The following is a 27,677-nucleotide window of genomic DNA, read 5'->3' on the forward strand; positions in this document are numbered from 1 at the left end:
TATGATCATTGCCTAATGAATGCAGCAGCAGGTTAAATTGAGAATAATGAGGTGGCTGCATCTGCTGACCTGGAAGTCAAGGACTGCTTGAATTAGAAGTTTTAAGTCGTGCAGTTTGTCACATGTGTGTTTATCTAAATATCTAAATCTAAGATTCTTTACAGAGCTGAAAGTGAAAGTGCTCAGCTGTGATTAAGAGGGTAAAAAACGTTGGCGCTGCAGGTCTTGCACGTGCAGCTTTCTTCCACACGGTGGCGCCATTGCATGTTAGTGTGGCAGAGTGGGAGAGAGAGGATTCAGCTCGGTCACATTTTCATTTAGGTTCACCTCCAAATGCAGCATGAATTCAAACTGAATCAGACTCAAGCTTTTTTTAAACTACGGATCTGCTTCTGCTGAGGAGACACATCTGCAGGCGGATAATGAAAGTTGTTATTTTTTGGGCTTTTTGTGACTTTTTTTAGAGACAGGACAGTGGATAGAGTCAGAACCCGGGGAGAGAGAGGGTGAGGAATGACATACAGTAAAGATCCAAAGGTCGGACGCCCACTTGGAGGTCTATAGCCGCTGTACGTGCGGCATGTGCACTAACCACTAAGCCAGTGGTTCAAGACCTTTTTTTTCCTTGGAGCCCCCCCAACATGGTTCTAAGAAAAACTGAGCTACTTTTTGTTGATAAAATCCGATCAGAGTATTCCATCATGCTCTTATTTTGACGATCTCAGAGCCTTGTGACCCCCCTGAAATCTCCGACGGCCCCTCTAGGGGTCCCGGACCCCAAGTTGGGAACCATTGCACTCGGCATCCTGCACTCTGATGCATTGAATTTCTATGACCATAATTTAGCTTTTTGAACAAATTAAAAATGTCAGCCCTGTGATTGGCTGGTGAGCACTCCAGGGTGTAACCCCGCCTCCCGCCCAATGACAGCTGGGATCTGCGGTATAGATAACGGGTAGATGCATGGAGTGGAAGTGACAAGACGGGTATTCCCATTATTTTAGTTATTAGTAAGGAGATAAATATAAACACTCGTCGAGGGCTGTGAGCTTCAACCTCTTGACAGGACGCACTCGACCACGGAAACCTCCCCCGCCACTTTCCTCGCCCGGCGCCAGATGTTACCTTGTGGTGGATTGTACTTAACACTCTGCAATAATTAATGCTGAGCTCCTTCAGGAGGGCTCGGCTTAGAGGCCTTAAGGAGTCCTGTACACACACACACACACACACACACACACACACACACACTTATAAAGGCAATGACACACTCCTAAAGAGAGCAACCAAACACACACACACACACACACACACACACACACACACACTCACACACACACACACACACACACACACACACACACACACACACACACACACACACACACACACACTTATAAAGGCAATGACACACTCCTAAAGAGAGCAACCAAACACACACTCACACACAAACACACACACACACTCACACACACACTTATAAAGGCAATGACACACTCCTAAAGAGAGCAACCAAACACACACACACACACACACACACACACACACACACACACACTCACACACACACTCACACACACACACACACACACACACACACACACACACACACACAAACACACACACACACACACACACAAACAGATGGAGAAAGTGAAAGCTCTTCTTCATGACCATCAACTCAACAGGAGGCGGAGCTAAATTGACCAAAAGCCCTCTTAACATCGATGTTGACTTTTCAGCAGCACACCGTTTGTCTTTTTTCCCGTGTTGTAATCCTCACTTTGTGTCCGTGCGTCTGGACGACTCTTTTTTACGTCCACTGACTGGTCGCTGTGTCCCGCAGCGCTGCAAGAGGACAAGGCCCCCGATTTGTCGGCCGCTCTTCTTCTAATGATTGTAATCACATCCAATTACACGGCCGCCATCTTTGACCTCCAGCATTGTGAGAGATGTGTGCATGATGGCTGTTATAAAGGATCACTGTCAGCGTGGTAATAAATAATGATTCACTTGATGACTCGTGAGGTCTCGGCACCCGTGAGGTTAAAATATTGTGTTTATTTTTGCAGAGGATTTACCTTCGACTGAAAAAGGCCCCAGATTAAATAAAAACAAGCACTTTGTTAAATAAATCAATAACAGAGGCAACAACAAATATGAAAGCTGTAAAGTTGGAGTAGTTATGTATGCCAGCAGCCTCGCTGGCTTCACTTCTGTGCAGACAAAATTGGTCGATTGGGACGCAGCTACAGCGAGCGTTTGGTAATTAGAGACCTTGACTAACAAGCTCTGTGTATTTGGAGCGTTTATCTTCTCGCTGCCTGGGCCGTGTGACTTTCACGCTAAATTTGTGAGCGACATTTTGCGGATCCCTCTGGAGCCCGAGTGACTTTCTTATTCCGTAATTAAACTGCCATGACCAATAGAGGAGGCCGTGCCAACTGGATTACAAATGAGGAAGGCAAAGGACAACAAAAGGTGAGAGCGGAGGATATTAGCCTCCGAATGCTATCGGGACCGACTCAGACTCCCAGACCTGTTGTTTCAACATTTGTTAAGCACTTGCTGCAACTTTCCACTGAGTTTTACTCCTTCTTTTTGACTCTAAATACATTTGGGCTCAAGGTTACTAAACAAAAACAACAACTTACACCTCAACAACACAATTAACGTCTCAAGAAAAGAACATAAATCCCATCTTTTTCAGTTTCACAGGGATCACATCCAATCTTCATCTTTCCAATCCTCACCTTGCTGTCCCAGACGAGCCATCACAAGAGATAAAGCTCCACATATGAAACCACTTAAACGCGTAAGAGGCTGTCAAAATAACATTTCATTCCTCCGGTCTGCTACTGTGCTGTAATATCGCTCAATATCAAGTTTGGACACGACACAGTTTTTACAATTCAAGCCGTCTGGTGAGGATTTACACTTCCTGTCAGTCGACTCCTGGGTGCTGCTAGTGGAGTGTAAAGGCTCATGGCGGGGGGATCACGACGCAACACAGGGCGGCTGTGGCTCAGCGGTCGAGTCGGTCTCTCAACCAGAAGGTCGAGGGTTCGATCCCAGTATGTGAATCAATCATTATTTTTTATAGCGTGTTATCTCGAGACGCTTTGCAAAAGAGCATATGTGATAAGATGCAGGAAGGACTTCTCGTTCCTCACCGCTGAGGTGGAGGTCGGAGCAGGTCGTGCATGAATGGAGACGGAGGTCGTTGTGGGGACGACACATTCCGATGGTGGAGGCTGGGCGTCGGGTGGAGGTTGAGGGACTGTGTGTGAATGGATGAGTTAATGCTGATGGACTCTTTACTCAGCAGCCTCTACCATCAGGGTGTGAATGTGTAGGTGTGACCTGCGGTGTGAAAACGCTTTGAGTAGTCAGAAAACTAGAAAAGCACCAATCAACCTCAATTCATTTACCATTACCCTTCAGAGAAGCCAAGCCATTTTTAATGACATGTTGATCATCTGGAGGCCTGAATGTACCTCTATAAGAACTCAGTTTCATCCCGACTCCTGCAGAAACTCAGACAAAAATCTTTTGATTTCTCTTTTAACAGCTCGCTCACAGAGTCACTGGAATATTACTCCATCTTTATTAAAAGCCTTTTAGGAGTCAAGGTGGTATTTAATTACTCCTCTTGTTATCGGGGTTGTTTTAATGAAGACATTTAGCTACTCATCGCAAAAACATGAGGCTTGAAGGGAAAAAAGAAAAACAAATGGAACCAGATTCAAACAGATCAGGCATCGCCGAGATATTAGATTAACAAGAGCGGTTTGTCAGGAGGTTTAAAACCCGCCTCAGCTCCAGCTCTCAGCCTGTCGTTAGGTTGACTGAAAGTTAGACTGAGACAGCATTTCCAGCATGGAGACCGCCATCGATGGGACTCCAGCGCCCCCTGCAGGAACAGACGGGGGACGTCCTAGAGCCACCTACTTGTTGTGTTTGCTCCTAAAATGTGTATACAATGCAAAGTTCTATCTGTGGACATGTGGTCAATCTTTCATGTCGTCATCGTCAGATATGAAGCGAACACAACAAAGGTACTCCCGGAGGCGTCCATGTTGTTTTTTCCGACCTGCAACTGGAAACTCGGTTGTGACGTCATTCCCAGCTCAGAGATCCGAGGTAAATGGTAAACACACCATCAGCAGCGACTACCTTTGAGGAGTTTTTTTTTTAGTTGATCACGCCAGCGCTTTGTTGTGGGTTTAAAATTCACACTGCATCGTTCAGTACATTCAGTTTGGTACGGGGAGGACAAACCGTCTCGCCGTAGCGTGCACTTTAAAATGAAAACAAAGTTGAATTGATGTTTTATTTGCGGAGAAAAAAGGCCAAATTTAAACTCTAGTTTGTGACATCAGAAGCTGCAGAGTCACTGATATCTCGTGTACCTTGCGGAAGCGTGGCAACCTTTAGTCTGCGAGATGCTTAATGACACTATCATTAGAGGACGTTTGACATTAAGGTGCCCATAATGTTACCGTGGTTACTGTTGGCGGTGGCTATAGAGTAAATGATCCTTCCTGACATCTCGCCGTCAAAGCTTTTCCTTCAGACAAACCAACTGCAGCAGTGAGTCTCTCTCATCCACCAGCTTTTTTCTCTCCATCCTCCATGATTTACTTTCATGTTTCCCCCCCCCCACCTCCCCCCACACACCCCCAACCCCCCCAACCCACGCTCTTTCATCTCTGAATCCAGAGGAGTCGGCGCTCTAAACTCCCAGCAGCAGAATACACAGTGGTTTATCGGCATTGTTAGACCGTCTCAGATGTGGAATTGTCGGATTCAAGGGAACGGATTCAGGGTTTTTGTTCTGACTAAGGCTTTTTTTCTTCTTCTTCTTCTTGAAACGACTTCCAATTCTCAGGTGTTATTTATAATCCATCATCAGTTTTAATCATTTGTGATGGAATAAAATGACCATATCTAAATATTGAAAGTACATACACAGGACCGTGATTGGCCAAAATCCTGAACTATGATTGGTTGCTTGCCTTGTTAGAGGCAGGACTTTTGTTTAAAGGGGACATATTATGAAAAATCCACTTTGTTTCTGAACATCTATTTGGGTAACCTGAGAGTCTACTGACCCACAACATGTGAAATAAACCCATCCAGTCCTTTGTTTGTGGTCTGCATAAGTCTTACAACACAGAGGAAAATGCTCTGTTTCAAATGTGCTCCCTTTGTGATGTCACAGTGGGATTCTGGAAAAAAAAAATCCCCTCCCCTCCCCTGGTATCTCCACCCATGGACTCCACCCCCAGACTAGAACAAAACTTTTCCACAGGTCCGCCATTTTTTTTCTCCCTACAGAGGAGTGATGTCTACGGGGAAAACTCGGGGGGGGGGGGGTCATTGCATTTAAAGAGACACACACACCAAAACGGAGCGTTCTGAGAGAGCTGGTTTATACAGGGTCACAAACCTCCTCTGGTGCTTGATTCATGTTATATTTTGACCAAAGCACAGCACAGATGTTTCATTTAGACCACAGGGGGACTGTTTGAGAAGGTGGAGGAGGGGACTGTTTGAAAAGGTGGAGGAGGGGACTGTTTGAAAAGGTGGAGGAGAGGACTGTTTGAAAAGGTGGAGGAGGGGACTGTTTGAAAAGGTGGAGGAGGGGACTGTTTGAAAAGGTGGAGGAGGGGACTGTTTGAAAAGGTGGAGGAGGGGGATGATATGTCCTCTTTAAAGCAACTATTTTGGTTGTTACAACAGGCTGCTGGTCTCTTCCTTTGCATTTCACTGCAGCACATTTCGTTTGGTTCATATTTTAAACCGTGACTTTGGACTTGGGGATCTGTTTTCAGGTGGTCACGATTCTATGACTGGAAAATAATTGCGTCAAAAAGTCTTTAAAGCGCCTTTAAATATTGGTTTTGTTGCATTTCTTAGTTCTGTCACATGTTTTGAAGTAAAGTAAAGTATTTGTCCCTCTTAAACAGGAGATTATCTATTTAATACTTGCTGGCAGCTAGAACCTTTTGTTCTTTATTAAAAAGGAAATACTCTTCAGGGTGATAATGGATTTGAAGTGTGTAAGTATGTCAATTCTGTTTGGTGTTTTTTTGTTTTGGATTTAGAAAATTTCTAAAAGTCAGAGAACCGAAAAAGGCCAAGTACTTTGAGTTTTCTGTTGTATCACTAGAAGTTAACTGATTCACACAAGTCTTTTGTAACCACATGACTTCACCACCTGATTATAAATGTGAAGGTTCAGTCTATTTCACCTCCGATGTGAAGCCTCGAGAGCTGCATTGTGTTCAAACTGTAACGACTCCCGGTCTGGTTTTAGAGAGTGGAGATATGTTATGATGAATGTGTCATGACTCTTTTCAAAAGGTGACAGTCCTTAGTCAATATGAGAGTCAGCCCTTCTGACACCTGTCACTTCAGTCGGGGGCTTACTGAATTAAAGGGCGAGAGAAAAAAGAGGGGCGTCAGAGGCAAAGAAAAGAGAGAGAGAGGGGGGGAGGGGGGCAAAGAGCAGGACGAGCGGAGAGAAAGCGGAGCAGTGAAGCAGAGATAATGCAGTCACTGTTTGGTTCTCTCAGCACCTTCTACCTGTCACTGTACGGTTCAGGCAGGAATTGCTCCTCTCGCCTGTCTCCAGCAAAAGGACATGGCAGCTACAGAACGACGACACGCTGACAGAAACACAACGGAGGCTGAAGTACACAGCTCTTTCTCAGGGCCAGGAGGACTCCCACACAAAGTCAACGCTCAGATGGAATAAAAAAAAACTACTGGATTGTGTAAAGCCTGCTATAGTACTCCATCTCAGAGCTGCACCGTGCTGCAGTGGTTAGCCTCACGGCGAGGACATTCCTGGTTCAAATCCACGTCGGACGGGAGGAGTTTGCATGTTCTCCCGATGCATCAAGGTTACTCCAGGTTTCTTCCACAGTCCAAACTCATGCTCGTTAGTAGGGCTGGGCGATATGGACCAAAACTCATTTCTTGATATTGATTAGCTGAATGGCGATACTCGATATATATATCGATATGTATTTTATTAACAATGAAAACACATGGAAAATAAACTACCTGTTTGTGAATTTAAAAAGTAATATTATAAAATAAAAATGTTCCTTAAACACAATAAAAGAGAGAGAGAGGAGGAGCAGGGTTAAGAGGGACAGACAGTCATCATCATCAGTGAGATGAGAAAAAGGCGACCTGGCACCTCTGTAACGTTATTTTAATGCAACATAAACTACATCCATATTAACGATATCGTCTTACCCTATATCTTGTTTGAAAATATATCGATATATCTTAAAAACTTGATATATTTCCCAGCCCTACACGTTAGGTTAATTAATAATCTAAACAAATATGGAGGATGGTCGACGTCGTCAGCTGTCCTGCTGTGTGTTCTTTTGCAGCAAAAAAAAAACAGGAAACTGGAAAAACAATACGGATAAAAATCCTGGCTGAGAAGGCGGTCGAGTTGTCAGAGTAGGCAACATGCGGTTGGTGACGCTTCCAATGTTTGCTCGCTCTCATTGGCTGCCGCGGATAGGCCGTCAGCGGCAGTCTGACTTGGAATCGATTCCAGATCGGGGAGGCTCCGACTCGATGGGGAGCAGTAAAATAATTGAAGTGACAACACACTTGGGGGATTCTTAGGACAAAAAAGTGGGCTCCGACAAGCCGTGCATCAGGCCACGCCCCCACCTGGTTGGGGAAGGGGGGGGGGAATCGGAACTAAAATCGTCTAGTGTGCAGCAACTTTTAATCCACAAATCTTGTTCCATCTTGCTTTCTCCCTGCGCTGACAGGAAGTCGATTTGACACTCTCACTTGTGCTGTTTAATATTTAATACCTCACTATGAATTCCTTTTGTTAGGTTTAGGGAAGTGTGAAAAGCACAAGTCTCAGATGGAAATGTGGGGCCCGAGCGAGGATGGCATGACGGAGGGCAGTCGCATGAATGTGGGGAAATAAAAAACCTGTAAGTGCAGCCCGTTGTGTTCAGAGAGACGGGGAGAGAGCTGTAGATTTGTGAAACCCCGATGGGTGCACAGAGCTGTTCCATGCATGTGGTTAAAAAGTACTTTACACGGTCGTTTGTGTAAAGCAAATAGGAAGTGGACCTTGTAGACTCACGCATGAGCTGAAACAGCTTGTATCATTTATACGTTGGTGTTCGACTGCTGTGTGAAGACCTTTTTTTTTTTTTGAGTAATTCCTCAGACTCCATCACTCATCAGTTATTCAGCTTTAAATCCACTAAAGTGCATTTGAATGGACTCGATCCATGGAGGGCTTTAATACGATTAGTTCATCCGTGTGTAAAGTGTCCCCTCTGTCCTTATACGACCAGGCAATGACCATACGCTCACACACACACACACACACACACACACACACACACACTTGACTGGGTCACATAAACACATTCAGTATGCTGCAGCTGTGATATCAGCATTTCTAAGTTTTTTTTTTTTGTTTTTTTTTAAACCTCATGGAAAAAGTCGTTGTGTATTCCACCCCCTGCGTCTGAATTATTCAGCTTCAATGCCGTTTCTATTCTTAGTGCTTCAGTGTTTGGATGGCTGCATTAGAGCCTCAGTATACAGTCTGCTTTATAAACAAAATATTTGTTAATGTAAGGCCTTTGTTCAAACCAGGCCTATTAGCTATAGGCTCTCTCATGTCAGTGTTTTAGTTAAGAGGGTTCAGAGACAGAGTCAGCAGCTTGTCCCTTCAAAATAAAATACAGACTTCTCCTAAAGTGAAGCTGCTCCATCGTCCCTTCTGGGCCTCCATACATGTGTGGTGGTGACTGTGTCTGCAGAGACTCTGTCCTCTGACTGGATTTTACTGTTCTGCTTTGTTCTGGTTGACTCGGGACGTTTCTGTGCGGGGAGCTCGTGTGTTTCCTCCAGTCAATGACAGGGCCAAGCGGCAACCTCCTCCGGTCCTGAAAACTGAAGCCAATGCAGAAGTGCAAAATCCTGCAGTTCCCCGAGTGTCCACTAGAGGCTGGCTGCAGGAACACCGGAAATCACATGCACATGACAGGCAAAAAAAGTGGAAGTGGAGTTGGTCTGCTTCCTGTTGGACAGGCAGGCGACAAACACTGGCGGTTAGCTTGTGCTAGCGTGTGTTAGCTCGCAGTGTAGCTACAAGCAGTAAACGGACACACTACGTCCTGCAGTGAGGAGGGGGGGCCCAGTTTGAATGTTCTGTTTACAAACTGGAAACGAAAAAAGCTTTGACTCCACCTTTAATAAAGATATATAAACCTTATATATATATATATATATATATATATATATATGTATGCACAAGCACATGGTATGAATTCTATAAAGTGCCTTTGAACAAACTGAAGAGGGATACATGTTTAATCCTGTTATCTTTAACAAGCCATGACAAAATGCAACATCTTAGATCTTCTGCATAATGAGCCTTCTCCTCACATCATCTGCTCTTCATATCAAACATGTGCATACCTAACATTAGATATTTACATGTCACTCGTCAGCCTGGAATTAATTTGCTCCAAGACAAAAAGCGGCTCGAATTAAATCAAAAAAAAGGAAAGAAAAAGGAAAAGGAAAGAAAAAGGATAGAGTCTTCAAGGGAACATCAAAGGTTTGCAGGCGTCCCTCAGGGGCCGCTTCACCATCGATCGCTTGAAAATGCAGGGTGGGAAAAAAGCTCTGAGAAGCTGATTCCTTTACGACTACGCCTTCCTGCTGATCTCTCGAGTCTGAAAGTGTTCAGTGAAGATGCAGCAGAAGAAGGGTGACTGGCATTAGTGGAAGAGATGGAAACAAGGTGACACCTCCTGCAATAACAAGGCATCTATAAAAACATTACACATTACATTTGAGACGTTCTTATCGTTTTATATTAACCAAATATGCTAAATGTAACGCCACCTGTAAGTTTTTGATGCTCCAAACTCATTAAGCGTCTGGCTATCATCGCCATGGCAGCATCAGCAGAATGTTTAATGATGAGGAATGATTAATAATTCACATTATTAGGGCTCGTGCATCATCTGCCAACATCATGTAATTAATTAAATTGACTTAATTGGCAGCATTATTATATATCTATATGTGTAGTTTAGTGCTGACGTTGACATGCAGAAAATGATTTGTACCATGACATAAATTCACTATAGAGGCTTCTTCTCCGGGTGTCATGAGATGATATCAACCGTTTGTGAGATCTGGGAAACTGTCAGGAATGGATTTAATGATCGCTGTGACAACAAGGTGATCTCACAGTTACTTTGCACTCTCTGTGTCATCCTTCATATGTTTGTAACTACCTCCTTCACTCTGAATTATTGATGGATAGCTGGCTGTTGCATGTTGAGCCAGAGAGAGAGAGAGAGCGAGAGAGAGAAAGAGAGAGAGAGGGGGTAAAACGTGGACTGGATCCTGGTTTGGATTTGACAAAATGCACAAGCAGGGCGACATTTATTCTGAAAGCAAAATGCTTAAAAAAAAACACTTCCATTCTTGTGAGCATTTTTATTTTTTATTTGATCTTCTCAACATGCATGACATTTCCATCTTGTTGGATTGTGATGATGTAGACAACGAAGCCCCCCCGAGGATCATTGGATTGGATTTTATTTTCTGTGTACTTTTCTGTCTCTGCCCCCTCAAGACACATTTTGTGAGAGCCAATCTTGGCGGCACACTTTGATGTGTACGGGCTTGCATCATGGCTGTACTGTACTTGCGAGATGCTGTGACGCAAATGAGATCACACATTCCTTCTGAGGGACTCACTGCTGCAGCACAAGACCCCCCCCCCCCCCCCCCCCACACCCCTTAAAGACACCACACACACAGAGAACCGCTCCTGAATATAAACCTTAAAGACACTGAACATGCCTGCTTGTTTACGCCCATGGATAAGAGAGGAAGGGGAGGGGGGGGGGGGGTAGTTTTTTTCTTCTGTAAGGACAACTCTCAAAGGTTTTCTGCAGTCAGCCTTGGGTGACATTTTCAGTGTTCCCAAAGAGAAAGCGCTCATTAATCTGCGGATCAGTCAGGATTAAATCTTTATATTGACAAATGAAAAGTCAAACGGGAGCATGGCGAGGAGAACACAAATCCATTCCTGACACAGTTCACCCGCAGCCCTCCACTAGTTTATTTGCATGCATTGCAAGTGTGGCCAACACTGATTACAGCTCTGATTATTTTCTCTCTCTCTCTCTCTCTCTGCATTGTGAATTGTGCCCACGAGGGGATATCGATCCCATCGACACACTCAAGCAATGCCTCCATCGACTGACTGCCACCAATAAATTGTTGATTGCTGGTTGATGGAAACGCTTCAGGCTACAGTGGATCCCTTGATGGTGTTGCAAAAGACGTTTATTTATCTATTTATTTTTTATTTATAACCAGGAAAGATTAAAAATCATTTTTTCAGAGTTTCACACAAACAACGAGCAGCCGCACATACAAATACAAAAAAAAAGACATGATAAGACATTAAAAGACACAAAATCACAAAATTTAAACAGAAAATGTTTATCAAGAAGATTCACAAACACATGAGGGAGAACATCTGCAGCCAGATGTGTCCGCCTCCAAGTCGTCTAACATCCTCTTTAAACCCTCCAATGAGAGCAGCTCGTTAAGTTTCAGCTCTTTTTGTGATTCGTTCAGAGTAAAAGGAGCAGCTAACTTAAACACCCCCCCCAGTTCAGTTCTGACTTTTGGAACAGGCGGTAAGAAAAAGGTCCTGAGACTGATGCTGCATTCATGTGGTGTTCATGTTCTAAAATAAACACTTGACAGATCATCTCAAAGTCATGTGGAACACGCTCCAGTAGCCTAGCAGCTGTAGTTGCCAGGGTTATGTCATTGAAGTGTACGACTGGTGTTAGATGAAGGCAGCCTGGCAGGCACAGAGGCTGGGGGGCGGGTTCACTGGTTCTTCCTATCTCCCCCAGCAGAGACGCCTCCAGTCTTTAATCAGCATCGCTGCACGAGAGAGAGACGTGTGAAGTCTGAGTGATAAACCTGCGTGCACTCTGATGTACAAATTCTTTTGAGGAGGTGGAGGTCTGACTGAGTACCAAACATGAACTGAGTTGCACTTACATGATAATGCTGCCATATTGTGATTATTTATCAAATGCCATCTGACTGATACACAAAAAATGATTCTTCTTCACGGCGGTAAGGTTGGCTAACTTCTGTCGAGTTGAGTTATAGAACATGTTGTAGCTTAGCTCGTAGGCTACATTTTACATCTAGCCTCCAGCCATTAGCGTGCACCTCCAGTCAGCTCTGTGACTTAATTAGCCTATTGATTTATTGCACCATGACAGGGCTCAATACTACTTCATTTCAGTAATGATTTATCTGCAACACCGTCAACTGTGATGACAACGACAGGTACTCTCTCTCTTTATGGAATAGAGTGGACGAAGCCTGAGTGACATCACCCGTCTGTTCCTGCAGGGGGCGCTGGAGTCCCATCGATGGCGGCCTCCATGCTGGAAATGCTGTCTCAGTCTAACTTTCAGTCAACCTAACGACAGGCTGAGAGCTGGAGCTGAGGCGGGTTTTAAACCTCCTGACAAACCGTTACACCGCGCCCACCTGTCAATCAGGTCAGCTACACGCCTTATTGTGAATAACTCTTATCCTTCATCAAATCAAAACTGATGAGTCATCAAAACATTCACCCCCCGTACAGTGTGTGTCCATCGAGACATGAGCTAATCACACCTATTTGGTTTTTTGAACCAGGCTGTAAACATGTTAATCTCTGCTGTAAAAACAGGCTTTTCAGAATGGGTGTGTATGTGACTTCCTGTGCTTCTGCAGCCAGCCTCTAGTGGACACTCCAGGAACTGCATGATTTTGCACTTCTGAATTACCTTCATTTTTCCAACACCGGAAGTTTCCTCTTGGTCTGAACAAGTGCAAGACAAACAGTGAAGATACTCAGAACACAATCAAGAAAACAAACAACAGACGTGATTCATACAATCAGAAATAAATAGTTTAAAATAGACTGCATAAAGAGTCTACTACTACCTGTCATGATACATTTAGTTGCTATCTCAGGAATATTTGGTTTAATTCATTAGCTACCTTTAAATTTACAAATTATCCCTGCACTCATGTTCACTTCATTTGTCTGTCTACTCTCCGTTATATTGAATTGTTTCTGCTTATAACATGTCTACACTCATGCACTTTAACTTATGTCAATACTGTCCATTTACGACTCTGTTTTTGCACATTTACATTTAATCTTTCATATTTAAGACTAGTAATGCTTAGTTAAATCCTGGTTGTATATATTACCATTCTTAGTTTTGATATTTTTAGTGTTTATTTACTTTGTATTTAATATTATATTGTGTTTAAATTTGCTAATATTGTGTTTTTTTTACTCATATTGTGTGTTTTGACAACCTGCTGCTGTAACGCCACAATTTCCCAGTTTGGGATCAATAAAGTAATTCTATTCTATTCGATTCGATTCTATTAAATGTGCAAAGTGTTGAGCTCCAGACTGAATCCAGACAGCAGCAGACTCCATGTCGGACTTTCCCTCCCTCCGTTCATGTGAAGCGCTGTTTCGTTCAGTGATGCCTCTGCAGCCCACAGACGGAGCGATACAGGAAGATACTACAGTGTGTGGGGACCCTAACCATCCAAGTGACATCCTATATCATCAATCCTGACTTGCTTTTTTTTTTTTCACAAGGCAAAGAAGCAATTTCAACTAAATTCAGAGGATTACTTTCGAGGTGAATCTCGCTCGGACTGTCTGCTGTGTTGACAAGGTAAGGGCGCAAAACCCCGCTAATTGTTTTCCTCCTTTCATTCATTCTGCAGGGAGGATTGTCTTGCACTTGTCTTGCCTTAAAACAAATGCATCTTTTTGAAAATCCAAACCTCCTCCGGCAGACACTTTCCCCCCTTCAATGTGCAGTCCTGAGCGTCAGGTAGGATCACACCGGAATGTGCATTGAGTGTGCACATGCCTATAACTTTATTAAGAACCCGAATACTTAAACACATTTCATTGCACGGTTTGTTAAAGTTCTCAGTTTGCATATTCCCGTGACAGCCGTCCCCTACCTCTTGCCTTAAGTACATCATCCAGACACCCTCTCCGTGCGCCTCCGACCGAGTTTCGCAAATGTGTCTGCGGCGTTTTAATCGGTGCAATTATAGGATGCAGAATTCTGCGCTTAATCAAACCTTTTTTTTCTCCCCACACTGAACAGAAATCTGAAAACAGCCTGCTGCCACTTGTGGGGGGGGGGGGGGGGGGGGGGGGGGTTCAGGATGCATTAATAAGCCAGCAGCAGAACATGTGCCACCACATCACTCTCCATGTCCAAAGGCTTTGAGGTGTTAATCTGACCACATCTGCCTTCTGAAGCCTGGCAGGCTGCAGGGCCGACTCATGACTACTGGGGCACAATACTGTTCTTACAGGCGTGTAAAATACTCCATGTGTCTCGTCCTCACCTTTGGATCCAGCTCTGTGTTGCATGTGGTCTGCTGCACACACACGCACGCGCACACACACACACACACACACACACACACACACACACACACACACACAGACACAGACAGCAATATGTGACTGAGGTCATTAAAACACAGCCACAAGTAGTATGGTCGCCATAAACGAGCAGCATTACATCTCTTAATGACTCTATTGACTAACTCCAGCTGGGATGTGAACGGATCACTTGTCTCATGTTAATGCACAACCAGTTGGTCCACCAGAACAAAACTGTTAATGGCTGCTGCTGTAGATGGAAATTACATGCTATTATTACAGCGTCTGTAATTATTGTTATGTGTGTGTGTGTGTGTGTGTGTGTGTGTGTGTGTGTGTGTGTGTGTGTGTGTGTGTGTGTGTGTGTGACGGGGCACTGAGCCAGTTGGGGAAAATAATGCAAATGTTAATCTGAGGTGGATTCAAGGAGAATAGGAAGGCGGAGAGGTCGAACAAGTATGTGAAGAGAGAGGCAATTTAGCAAAAATGAAAATAAGCAGGAATGGGAATATCGACTGCATGCTGCAGGTTACACAGATCGTCCAGATTTAAAGGTGATATGCTCTACGATAAGAGCCATACTTTAATGATTTTCTCTCTATCTTCGTTTTCTTGCCGACTCCAAGTGAACAGCGGTGCAAGAGGAACATTTTTGCATTCTCTTATCTCAAAGAAACAGCGAACAAATCCCACAATCTGTTGATCATCCTTTGCCGCCTGTGTCACTTCCGTAAAGCATACTCATCCCCCCCCCCACCCACCCCCCCACATTAGAGACCCTCTGCATCTCGCTCATATGACTGCCTGCAGATGCTGGAGCCATCATCATCAGCAGCCTTTTTTTTCCTCATTGCCTGTCAGGTAATGATGGACTCTGTGCTGAACTCTCAACCTGATGCTCGACTTCATTAGCTACCTGAACTGTTATCGGCCCCCACTGGCTTCCTCCTGTATCATCTTTATATACCTCAGCCTCTGCCCAGATGATGACAACATAAGATTTTTTGTTTTCAGATCGCCTCTCTTTACATTCCATGTTTTTAGCAGAAGGCTGATCCTGCTCTTTAAAAACAGCCTCAGCTGCTCGCTTTTCCACAAGCCGCCTGTGGAATATTAAGAAAGCTTTCGAGTGGAGATAAGGGGCTGTTGAATATTTAAAAATCTCTGTGTATTTTTTTCACACTTCTTCCAAGCCTCTCTCTCTTTGCTGTGCAATTATTCACATAATACTTTCTGGATGTAAATGTGTCGTCAGCCCGGAGAGACGCACCGAATGGATTTGTTTGTGAGTCCCGTCTTTGAAGCCCATGGAAGCCTGAAATTAAGATGAAATTCATGAAAGGACCGTCAGATTTGAAGCAGCCTGAGGGGTTAGATGAAGGAGGCCAAAGACAAGCGGTGGCACAAATATTGCTTTCTAACACCCCCCGAGGGGCTACGATGAAAATAAGGGATGATGACGGCAGAGGAGATTTTTTTTTTGCTATGCACGGGGATGACATAGCTGTTACTCATAGCTTGTCCCCCTCAGGTTTTATTAGCAAATGGCCAGGAGTCATGATGTCGTAATGATGCCCGATGAAGACAGCGATGATGAGTCAGCTGTAGCAGTGTATTCTCAGATGTGCTGTAGCGCCAGGCGGTGTTCTTTTGTTTAGTTTGAATTTTAATTACGCTGCACTGAGCCTCTACATCTTAGTTTCTTCTCAGCGGTTCACTTACAAGAACAAGGACACGTTTTTCCGAGGCGTGACGCTCGCACTGACAACACATTTGCTCGTCTGACTTGAGGGGACTCTTCGAGCACTTCCGCGGTTGCTGAGGTGGGTTGTATAGGAGCTGACGGTGGTCCAAATTTCATTTCTTCAGCTTTCCTCTTGTGAACTTTTTTTTTTAAGTGAAGGTTGGAGAACAAGCTGATGTGCCACCTCAGGGAGGCAAGTGGAGAAAGTTGAGTTCTGAGTGAAGAAAATGTGTCTGTCTGTGTTCACACATGAAGCTCATCCTGAAAACATCAGGAGCTTTCTGCATGTGTGAAAGCACCAAAAATGAGTCGTTGCTGGTGCCTTTGCTGCCTTGTATAAATACTGGCTCAACACTTTTACAAGCAACATTAGGAGTTCTAAAAATTGTGTGATTTCCCGCACTGCACGCTCAGATGCCACAAACAGTTTTTATTCCATCACAGTCACAACGTTTTGGACCAAAGCTCTTCTTCAGGTGATCATTTTTCAGGATTGATCCTTAAAAGGTTTTTCTGTTTCATTACATAAAAAAAAACAAGCCGCCCCACTTCCTTAATCGACGACTAGAACTCATTCCAGGTTCAAAGCCATCAAACCCAAACTTCATTACACATACTGAAGATGTCTTTTTTTTGCTGCACATACAGAATCTGCTGGGGGGGATTTTCTGTTTGTGCAGCAGCTTTCAAGTCACAGCTTCTGAAGTTCTGATGAAGAGCGTTGTTTACCACTCAAGCAGCAAGCCCTTCATTCCCCGCTCATGCCTGCAGGACTTACAGGAGTCAACGCCTCGGGCTTCCTGTCTGTGTCGATACTGTTTGTGTTTCTGCACACATCACGAACGCACTGAGGTGTGCAGCATGTCTTAAGTCTTTAGAATATTTCAGCTCTGTCAAGCCCTGTCCATCTTTTCATTAGCGAGGAGATGCTAACAGCCATCTCTTTTTTTGTCCCAGTGACACTGAGTCCTGTTTGTGTGTGTGTGTGTGTGTGTGTGTGATGGCATCCGTGCCACAGCCTGCTCTGTTGATTCGCTTTGGTTCAATAGCCGTCCTTATTATTTGCCTTTCACCAGAAACTAGAGCGCTCATTTGTAGATAGAAGGATATACTGTAGACCTGCGTTTGCAAGGGGACAATGTCAATTCTGGTGGGAGAGGAAGTGAAAAAGGGGGAGAGAGAGAGGCATGTTTGTATGCCTTTCAGCTTTTTGGAGCATGCCCTGACTGTGAAAGGCCACAGCCATTGTTGGGTAACATAATCCACCAGGGAGGCCTTCAGCCAGACGCTCGGGGAGGACTGCCTGTACGCACACTTCCTCTCTCCCTCAGTACAGATGCACATCCCTCTCTCCGAGCTCGGATCAGCTGCTGAATGCAAAGCACTTTTCAAGTGTAATTGTACTTCTGTAGCAGTGAGTGATAGTGCCCACGTCTCATTATTGTTACCATTCTAAACACCAACTCTGCTCGCTCCCTGCCTGCTCTAGTCCGTCCCTATTGATAGTGCTTTATTCAAATATCCTGCTCTGAAAAGTGACGGGCTGAATGGAGAAATAATTCCTGTGGGGAAACTCATCCTCCAGATAACTCTCTCCTCTCTCTCTGCATGTTTTAAATAAAGTGTCTGAGTGCCTACAATCTCATCTGATGTCTAATATAGACAGCATTAAGCGTGATCCAGACAGATTGTTTGATTTTAATACACTGCCAATATAAAAGCAGGCTACTAATATGTATATAAGTACCTCAAGACTATTGGAAACGTTTGCTTCATGTCGTTTTGATTAAATTTAAAAAAGCTAGAATCCAGTTGATAGACCGGCCCTGCATGCACACACAACAAGACCATGTACAGAGGCTGTAGTCCTGCATGTCGTCCTCCTTTCTCTCATCCCAACAGTTCCTGTCCAATAAAGAACTTAAAGTCTTTAAATGTGATTTTTCACACTTAAATGTAATATAAATCAAGTATATCCTCTGAAAATAACTCTGTGAGTCATGACTGTCTACAATGGGTGTAACACCCGAGTCCCACTGTCTGTGATGTTTTCAGAGTTTTCAGAGTCCTATCTTCAGTTTGTTTACATCGCCCGGACGGCCGGCTGACTCCTCCCCTCGTGTATAAAAGTTGTTTAATTGAGGGACTAGAGAAAAGAAGAATAACATACTGTACTCACTGCTTAACTGTGTTTCTAGATCACGCTCATTTCAGGTAAATTTACATGCAGTGTGAAGATACGAGCATAATAAAGATCGCTAGCATTAGCATGCTAACACAACAATGCAGCGCGAGTTGTTTTGGTTTCATGCTGGTGCTCAAGGGCGACATCTGCTGGATCAAAAAATCACATATAAAGCCTTTAAAGGTCACATATTCACACTTCACCATGTTTCTCTAATATGTGTCCCTAGTCCGTCTACAAACCCCCCAAACCAGGAACCTCCTCGCTGTGAGGCAGCAGCGCTAACCACTAGTCCTATAAGCCCTAAACAGGGTTTTCCCAATACGAATGCAAACATGGTTTTAAGCCTGAGATGCAGCGAGCCAGTGGAGGAGAGGAGGGTGATGTTTTTGTATCACAGCTTGTGTGCAAAGTGAAGCCAGAGACTCTCATTTGCATGCAGACGGAAGCTTTAGGAAAGTCTGGATGGCCCCGTCTAGACGAGACTGACAGTGATGAGTCAGACGGGCTGATGCCTCTTTTGAGGAGATTTTGACAAGACCTCCGTGTTTTGTCAGGATGAGCTGAAGATTACCGCGTCCATGTACCACTGTAATCCTGAGTGATATATGCTCTTTACCAGAGTGCACAGAGCTCAGCGGAGCCCTGTTTGGCTGTACGGCTTCGTGGAACCAATAAAAATAACCGAGCCAGATGTGAGAGTTTTATATCACAAAGTGCTCTGTACTCTTATAGGGTGACCATTATGTAGACAGGAAAAATAGCTTCTGGGTGTCCTCCTCCTCCTGAGGTATACGCTGATATATTATTTCATCTCATTTACTGACTTTGTGACAATCATCAACCCACAGCTGGCTGAAGTGATAGGTGGAGGAGACATGAGCCACAATCAATGTGTCATGTGAACTTCTTTAACCTCACAGAGCACAGGTGAACGTGACATTATCAACGTCTTCTTACTCTGATGGCAAATTCTGCAATCCAACGCCGATGCAAGTTAAATCGCTTAATTGGAAAATGTTTATTTGGAGCCAAATAATTCTGAGTGAAAGAGACGTCTAAAGCAGTAAATACACAGCTCATTTACATATTTAAAGGCACAGACACAGAAACAGCCTGTTCTGAGCAGGGCTGAAATAGAGGGGTTTATAGACATGATCAAATACAGGATCAGAGTGGATTTAGAACAAGAGACTTCACACACATGTTTTGAGGAGCTCTGAGACTTATTTACACTGAAGAAGAGGAGGAGGAGGATATGTGACCTTTAAGAGAAAAAGAGTTTTGAACATTTGAATATTTCTCGCTCCATGTCCTATTGTTTACGGTGAGAAGGCAGACTCAGAGGGCAGAACAAACACCTAGCTGTGGGAGTGTCACCCACCTGGGGGAGGGGCTACTGCCCTTTGTGATGTCATGAAGGGAAAATCTCCAAACGGCCTGTTTGAGCACACATTTTCTGAAAAGTGGAGCAGGGAAAAGACAGAGAGGATGGATTTTTCTCATCATTGGGGGGTTTGTAGACGGACTAGAGACACATGTTAGTGTTAGATAATATGTGACCTTTAAAACAGGAATGTTGACCTTTGTGTCAAATACATGAAATGTGATGAGACAGAGTCACAATAAAGGATTCCATCGGCTTCACCAGTGGATTTCTTTAGAAGTAAAACAGCATTAGTCAGCATATTGGGTTTGCAGGTAGAGTTACAGACCTCATTACAACCAATGAAAAACTGTTAATGGAGATAATTATGTCGTGTGTTTCATGGCCATCATAGAAAACATCCTGAGCTCAAATAGCACAATGACTCTTTTTTCACTCCGTCCTCCATCACAGCTTTGCTCGTATCATGTTTTCCACTGGATAGTGAAGCATCTTGTTGCTCGCAGTGTCAGTTTGCTGAGGATTGGCTCAGCGCTGGAGCGAGAGGGCTCCTCTTGACCTGCCAGCATCGCTCCATGCCGCAGCTCTCTGCAGTGGCCCGGAGCTGCTGGCCTGGCTGCCTCTCAGTGGCAGTGACAGGAGAAGGAGGATGATGATGAATCAGGGGGCATGACGAAGATCTCCGCAGCTCTGACTCCCCTCTGAGTGGACGAGCGTTGTCACGCAGCAAGAGACTGAGAGTGTGTTCCCAGTTACATTCAGCCATCTTAGAGCTCACAGGCAAATGTGGTTCCACAAAGCCGGGGCTCAGAACTGTTCTCAATGGCCGGGTTTTCTACGTCTTTGAAAGAGTTTAAGGGTAAGTGACGCATTTGCAAATTGCTCATAATATATTATTTTATTAGCAAACATCAGAATTAAAGGAGCAGTATGTAACTCTGACACCTAGTGTTTAAAATGTGTACTGCAGTCTACATTCACCTTGTAGAGAGCTGTCTCCCCCCCCCCCCTCCTCTCTAGAGTCGATGCTCACACAGGTCACCATGTGGTGGACTCTGAAGCTTCAGTGTTTATCCAGCTCTGCATGGGTCTGTAAACCTTTCTGTGTTCTAACCTCTCTCCATTTTTCAAAAGCATCTCCAATATTGATCCTAGTTTGAGCACGTTTCTGCTCGTGGAGCTTATTAGAAACATGCAGAGGCTTTTTAGGTCGGGTACAATCACTTCTATCTGAACCACTTCTCTTGCCCGCTTCCATCGCTGCAACACCTGTTGACCTGATAACTGCTCTCATATCTGGCAAACCGAGGGGCGTCCAAAACGGCCGTGTGGGGGGGTCGCCTTAAAAGCGCCTACCTTCTCTGGTCCAAACAAATCCAGATCATTCAGGAGCAGAATCTAAAGTTAGAAGGAGGACATACTGGCTGCTGCATTGTTGTCAGAGAAGCCAGCACTTCAACATGTTTCCTTAATGATCAGATAGTAAGATACCTTTATCATTTCACTCACTACACATCTCATTGATTGGACCTTTAAGTAAATTCAATAAATTACATATTTGAAAGAAGCCCTAAGAATAGAATCCACATTTGTTAGCTCTCCACAGGATGTCCAGTGACTGAACATCAAGATCAAGGGAAGCCTTCCGAGAGCTCAGCTTGTGTTTATTTAAAGCAGGGAGATTTATTTAAGAGCTTGTTACACAGGATAAGCTACAAAAGGTACGGCTCTAAATGGAGTAGAGAGGCCTATTTGTGAAGGTCCAGAAGTGCCTGGCTTTAAGTGGCAGGCTGCGAGATGAATAGAGGCGATAAGCAGGGAGGGGGGAAACTTTAACAATGGGTCTTTGAAAGGGAAGATATTTTGTGATGACAGCCTTTAATTGATGTCATCACTTTCCAATGGACTACACTATGAGGTTTTTATTGAGCTCATCTAAACGCTGACAGCCCTCTGTGGGTTCAGAGAAAGTACGAGTTGAAGGATGGCCTTAGTCGAATGAAAGCCGGAGCAGGAAATCTGATGAATCTACTGCTGAATCCACCCCCCCCCCCCCCCCCCCCCCTCCGCACGCCTTACAGGCTCTCTACACGAGCCGACTTTGATCCCGTCTCTGACAACAAGAGCCCACAAGAGATCGTCTGAGGCGGGAGCTGACTTGAGAACGCTGTTGTTTTGGATCAAAATGGCGCCGGAAACAGAACCGTAAGCCCCCTTCACGTCCCTGATTTTAATTGAGAGAGAGCCCCTCAAGCATATACTGCCAATCCTCCCCAGTAGAGGAAACCGCACAGGGAACTTTTCCTGCAGTGAAATCTTGGATCTGCTCGACGTCCCTCTGTGCCAGCGTCGAGCGCTCGCAGCTCTTCTGTGTCCTTCTGTTGAGACCGAGTCTTTTTGCTATTTCTCTCTTTTGTAAGCATAAATGAGGATGTTTGTACACGAGTGGTGAGATATGTATCTTAGACGTGTCCCCGGCTGATTAGATATGAAGTGAACGTGTCCTGTCATTTGTAAACATGCATATAACATGCAGTAATCTTGATATGGCTGCTTGATCCATAGGATTAGTCTGGATTAGCAGTGCTATCCAATTTCCCATGACAGCAATATTAATCTGTTGAACTAGTGATCCTGTTTGGGAAAAATATTTATCCTCACATTGAAGCGACTGCAAACCCTCTTGACCTGATGCTTAAATAATTGATAAACAAAAATAAAAAAAGAGGCAGGGGGGGTCTGGATGTAATCATAAACATGTGCTGGACTCTTCCACAGCCCCACAAACAGTGAGGGATGTCCATGTGAGGAAAGGCATGGCCCGAAAACTCTGCCAGATTTCATTTCACGCTCTGCAGAGCACAGCCTCTGAGACGGTGACATTTACATGGCCCTCTCTATACCACCGCCAGTCGCTGCAGGCCCAAGGCGCTGGCTAAATCAGGCACAAGAGCCAGCGGATGAGGAGGCGACGGGAAGCAGGAGAACACTGCAGGAGAAGGCCGATGTGTTGTGCAGAAGGAGAACACAGTGTACACGGGCGAATGTCTAAATATAATCGACAGTCATCTTTAGTATAAATATCGTGTTTTGAAAGAACATGCATTAAGACAAATACATGAAGTATGGAATAATAAATCTTTATTTGTATGTCCCTCACGCCCGCTACGCTCTGTCAATGAAAGGCGTCTGATCCAACCTTCACAACAGGGTCCTAAGTCTTGACTAGACTCTTCTCCTCTGTCGCCCCCCGGTGGTGGAATGAACTTCCAAACTCCATCCGATCTGCAGAGTCCCTCTGCACCTTTAAGAAAAAGCTAAAGACCCAGCTCTTTCATGAATACCTACTAACTTAATGATGATGGTCTCCATATTATTGATGATGATGATGGTAGTGACGATGGTTTTTGTTTGATAACGACGACTTATAAGATGGTTTCTATACTGATTAGAGCTCTCAAGAACTGCCCTCAATGTTGTGCTTTGCCTCTGGTCACTTCCTGTCAGCACCTGTGTGTCCAATCAGACTCAAAGCTGATCGTTTGCTCTTACTGACATTGTTCCCTTTTATCTAGATCCTTTCTTGTGTTGTTCTTACTCTCTGATGTACGTCGCTTTGGATAAAAGAGTCTGATAAGTGAATTGTAGAATGTCTGTTCTGCATCAATCTCATATGGCAATAATGAATTGGAAAGACAGATAATCTTCAATTAGGGATATTTGTGGCCATGAATCGAGTTTGCATATGCAGACGTGTGTATGCAAATACGATGGCACAGGGTTAGCATACATAGTTGTGTTTATGGACGTAGCGTTGCACTGGAGTTTGATACATGGATGCATGTATGCATAACTAAAAAATCGATAATTCGACATGGTCTTAGATCTGGTTTGTTCTGAGCCTCAGCTTCAGACGAATGTTGAGAGTGGCAAAGCTGGAGCATTCCCCCGATTGAGAGGGGTTTGGGGGCGTCAGTAGGGACTTGGGTTAGGTGCAGACCAAAGTATGGAAGTTGTTCTGGTTCCTGGAGAGGTACCAGGTCACTTCCCAGTTACGGCCAAGCTGCCCTTGAGCAAGGCACCGATCCTCCAACAGTAACCCTCCATTACTACTGTCTCTAAATAACAGAGTATAAAACCATAATTTCCCATTTTTATTTATACAATAAGAGTCTGCAGAAATGCCAGAACTGCTCGGGACCACATGAGGAAGTCACCCCTACCTCTGCACCGATATTCTGTATTCATATACTGTCCACTTCTGCACTGACCTTTGTGCATTTCTACATTGTTGTGTTACACGTATGCAAAGCCTTCGACTCCCTCAAAATCAGCTCATTAAGGCAAACCGTTACACAAACAATTGCACGCTGAGCAGTGTAATTGACTGTTAGTGGGGGGAGGGGGCAGTTTCTCAGTCAGTAAGACCAGCTTTCCTCAGGATTATCTGCTCCCATCTACAAACCAAAAGGTCAGTATGAATTCTAGTTAACCCCTCCCCGACATCCACACACTTACTCTCTAATCTGATTGTGTCTCTCCATCTCTAGATCTCTAGTAGCTGGCTGCTTTCACCCTGCATGAGTGTTTCACTCTTTAGCGAGCTCCATATTGGCTCTTTTCTTATGGATGACACCCCTCCTTTATGGGTTTCCCAGTAGGTTGAAGTAAACATGCAGAGCAGCTGCATATGCTGAGCTGTTTCTGGCTGCATTCAAAAGGAAACCCTTTGGCAATAGGAGACAGTTTCCTGCTCTGACACCCTTCACAGGTCTCGCCGATACGCTTTTGAAAGAGTAGAAAGACAATGCACTTTTTTTTATAGATTAAAACTTGCACAGGGCAACTTTGGCATCATTCCCCCTATGCTGTAACATCTGAGACTGTTCTGCTGCAGAGCCAGTTTGGCGCATATTCCCCTGCTCGTTTCAGCCTTCAAATCCTGGCGTTTGCTTTGTTTTGTTCCCTGGCACGAGTCACTTTGCTATGCTACTTTTTTCCCAGGTGGTGTGAAACTGTAGAGCGGTGTGTGTAAACACATCAGTCAGCGTGCACTGGGAGACCGGGAGCCGGATCAACGACACAGAGAGCTGTGGACGCGACAGCCTTTCATTGTCAGCAGAACTCTGTTGTTTGGTACACAACATATTTCAGTGGAAATGTCGAGCGATGACTGTGACTGCAGCACGGTCACATGTAGGAGGGTGGAGAAGCAGATGGTCGCTATGATGGCAGTAGCTTGAGAGCAGGTGGAGGTCAGCAGAGCTACCACGCAGCCTCGACTGGTTCTGTTCGTCATGCTGCGGTGAATCAATAAGGTCTGTGGTGCAGATGAGTCCGCGCCGCTAGTCCATTACGAGGTGGTAAATCTAGCTACCGCGCTTACTAACCGCCGTAATGAGGTGGTAACAAAGTTATGGAATCATTAGCGAGCGGTGTGTGTCCATGGCAGGACGGTGAGGAAAAGCGAGCTCGGGGAGGTTACAGCGTGACAGATGGTGACTGTGTGTGTGTGTGTGTGTGTGTGTGTGTGTGTGTGTGTGTGTCAGTGTGTGAATGAGTGAGTGAGTGCTTGGTGTGGGTGCTCAGGGTTTGTTTTTGCAAAAGAAAAAAGAAAAAAAAAGCTCTGTAAATTTGATAGCTGCAGGGACATGACGTCGCTGGCAGCTGTTAGTTTCTCTCTAGTTTCACACACGAGGAGGTTCATCCGTCTTGGTACAAAAGAGGTTGTTTCTGTAGCGTGAGATTTACAACATGCAGCGTTATATTTGGACTATCTGTGATCGTTTATGTAATTCACCTTTTCCCACATTCAAGAATGTGCTATTCATCTGAAACAATAACTCAAATGGAAACAAACCAATCATCCTTACTTTCATTTGATTTAATTCCAGGATTATCTGATGGTTTAAAGAGACAATCATTTGTCAAATTAAATCTCAACGGATTACAGGAGCGAGCTCATGAATTGACAGTCATCACCATTGTTTCCATGTTTCACACGAGACGTTAAAGGTCACATATCCTCCTCTTCATCTTCAGTTTAAATAAGTCTCAGAGCTCCTCAAAACATGTGTGTGAAGTTTCTTGTTCTAAATCCACTCTGATCCTGTATTTGATCATGTCTATAAACCCCTCTATTTCAGCCCTGCTCAGAACAGGCTGTTTCTGTGTCTGTACCTTTAAATATGTAAATGAGCTGTGTCTGACCACGCCCCCTCTCTGGAAGGGCTCGGGTGTACTCTGTCTTTCTCGCTCCATGTCCTATTGTTTACGGTGAGAAGGCAGACTCAGAGGGCAGAACAAACACCTAGCTGTGGGAGTGTCACCCACCTGGGGGAGGGGCTACTGCCCTTTGTGATGTCATGAAGGGAAAATCTCCAAACGGCCTGTTTGAGCACATATTTTCTGAAAAGTGGAGCAGATAGAAGACAGAGAGGATGGACTTTTCTCATCATTTGTAGACAGACTAGAGACACATATTAGAGTTAGAGGAACATGGTGAAGTACAGAATGTGACCTTTAAATCTCTTCCTTTTATAAACTCTCCTTCATGTGACAGCTTCTTCTAGTCTTTTAAAATGTTATCTTCTACTTTACTCGTTAATGTTCTTTTTATTAATTTACTAACTTTATCCCAAAGTTCCTCCTTCTCCTCTCCTTGTTTTATTCTTCGTCTCTGTTTAATCTCCTTTAATTGCTCTTCCAGCTCATATTATTTTAATGCTCTCATTCAGTCAAGCTTTCTCTCATTTCTTCGCCTGTTTTTTTATTGCTCTCACCTCTTTTATCTCTTTAATCTCTTATTGAACATTATCTGATTTTATTTTATTTCTGCTCTTTTTATTGTTTCTATCTCTCTTATTATTTCATGATTTTCTGGCCAAACCTCAGCCAACTACTCCGTTGCATGAAGAGTGGAAGGTTTGAAGAATATTAACTTTATTAGACGGACGCGTTTCGACTTGCGGCCTCCGTCATCGAGGTCAACACATCGCAAACAACATTTAAATCGGTTAGGTATGAAATGTAAAAAAATGGTTTTCCTTTGTTGAACAGGATGGCTGAAGAGAGACAGGACATATTGTGAGGAGAGAGAGTTGGGGGGGAGGGGCATGCAGCAATGGGCCAAGGTCGGATTTGAACCCACGGTTGCTGTCTTTGTACACAGGGCGCGAGACATGACCGCTAGGCCATCCAGGGCCCGTTTGGTTTCTACCTCCTTTAGTTGCTAACATGATCTCTGGTCGTCTTGGTCTCAGCTTGTGTTGTTGGGTTCTTCTGATCTTATGGTTGGTCTCCTCGTGCTGGTCGGGTTGGAGGTGTTTTTCTGTATATTGTTGGTCGGTTCTCTTGCTCTGGTCTTAGCTTTGTGTGTCAACGCACTTTGTAAACCCGAGTTTATGCAGGTGCTTAAAGTTCTTCTTCTTCTTCTCCCCCTTATTATTCTAAAGCACATGGATGAAGTGGTGTAAAAAATGTTTATAGTGCGGCCATAAATCACCATGTTGGCTGTAAAGTGAGGGTGTGTGTGTGTGTGTGTGTGTGTGTGTGTTTGTGTGTTTGTGTGTGTGTGTGTGTTTGTGTGTTTGTGTGTGTGTGTGTGTGTTTGTGTGTGTGTGTGTGTGTGGGGGGGGGGGGGGGAGCAGAGGAGAGGAGAGAAAGTGTGGTACGAGGCCAAAACAGCACTGATGCCAAGGTGGAAGGCATGACAGAAGAGGAAGGGAGAGAGAGAGAGAAACATTTAATAACCTGCATGGATGGACAGTGACTGTCTGTTCAATTCAGAAATTTCATAAAGCTT

At 44.4% G+C, this 27,677-nt stretch overlaps 2 protein-coding genes across 4 annotated transcripts in view; one reads left to right on the plus strand and one right to left on the minus strand.

Moving 5' to 3' along the window:
• Window positions 1–27,677, minus strand: part of ackr4b (atypical chemokine receptor 4b) — a 393,880-nt gene that overhangs the window by 92,516 nt on the left and 273,687 nt on the right. The window lies entirely within an intron of this gene.
• Window positions 13,638–27,677, plus strand: part of dlgap1b (discs, large (Drosophila) homolog-associated protein 1b) — a 106,374-nt gene continuing 92,334 nt past the window's right edge. For all 3 annotated transcript variants that reach the window (XM_061065066.1, XM_061065067.1, XM_061065068.1), the window contains exon 1: window positions 13,638–13,823. The gene's annotated coding sequence lies outside the window, so the exon portion shown is untranslated. The remainder of the gene's footprint in view (window positions 13,824–27,677) is intronic.

The sequence above is a fragment of the Labrus mixtus genome, chromosome 19 (assembly GCF_963584025.1).
Source record: "Labrus mixtus chromosome 19, fLabMix1.1, whole genome shotgun sequence".
Taxonomy (NCBI): domain Eukaryota; kingdom Metazoa; phylum Chordata; class Actinopteri; order Labriformes; family Labridae; genus Labrus; species Labrus mixtus.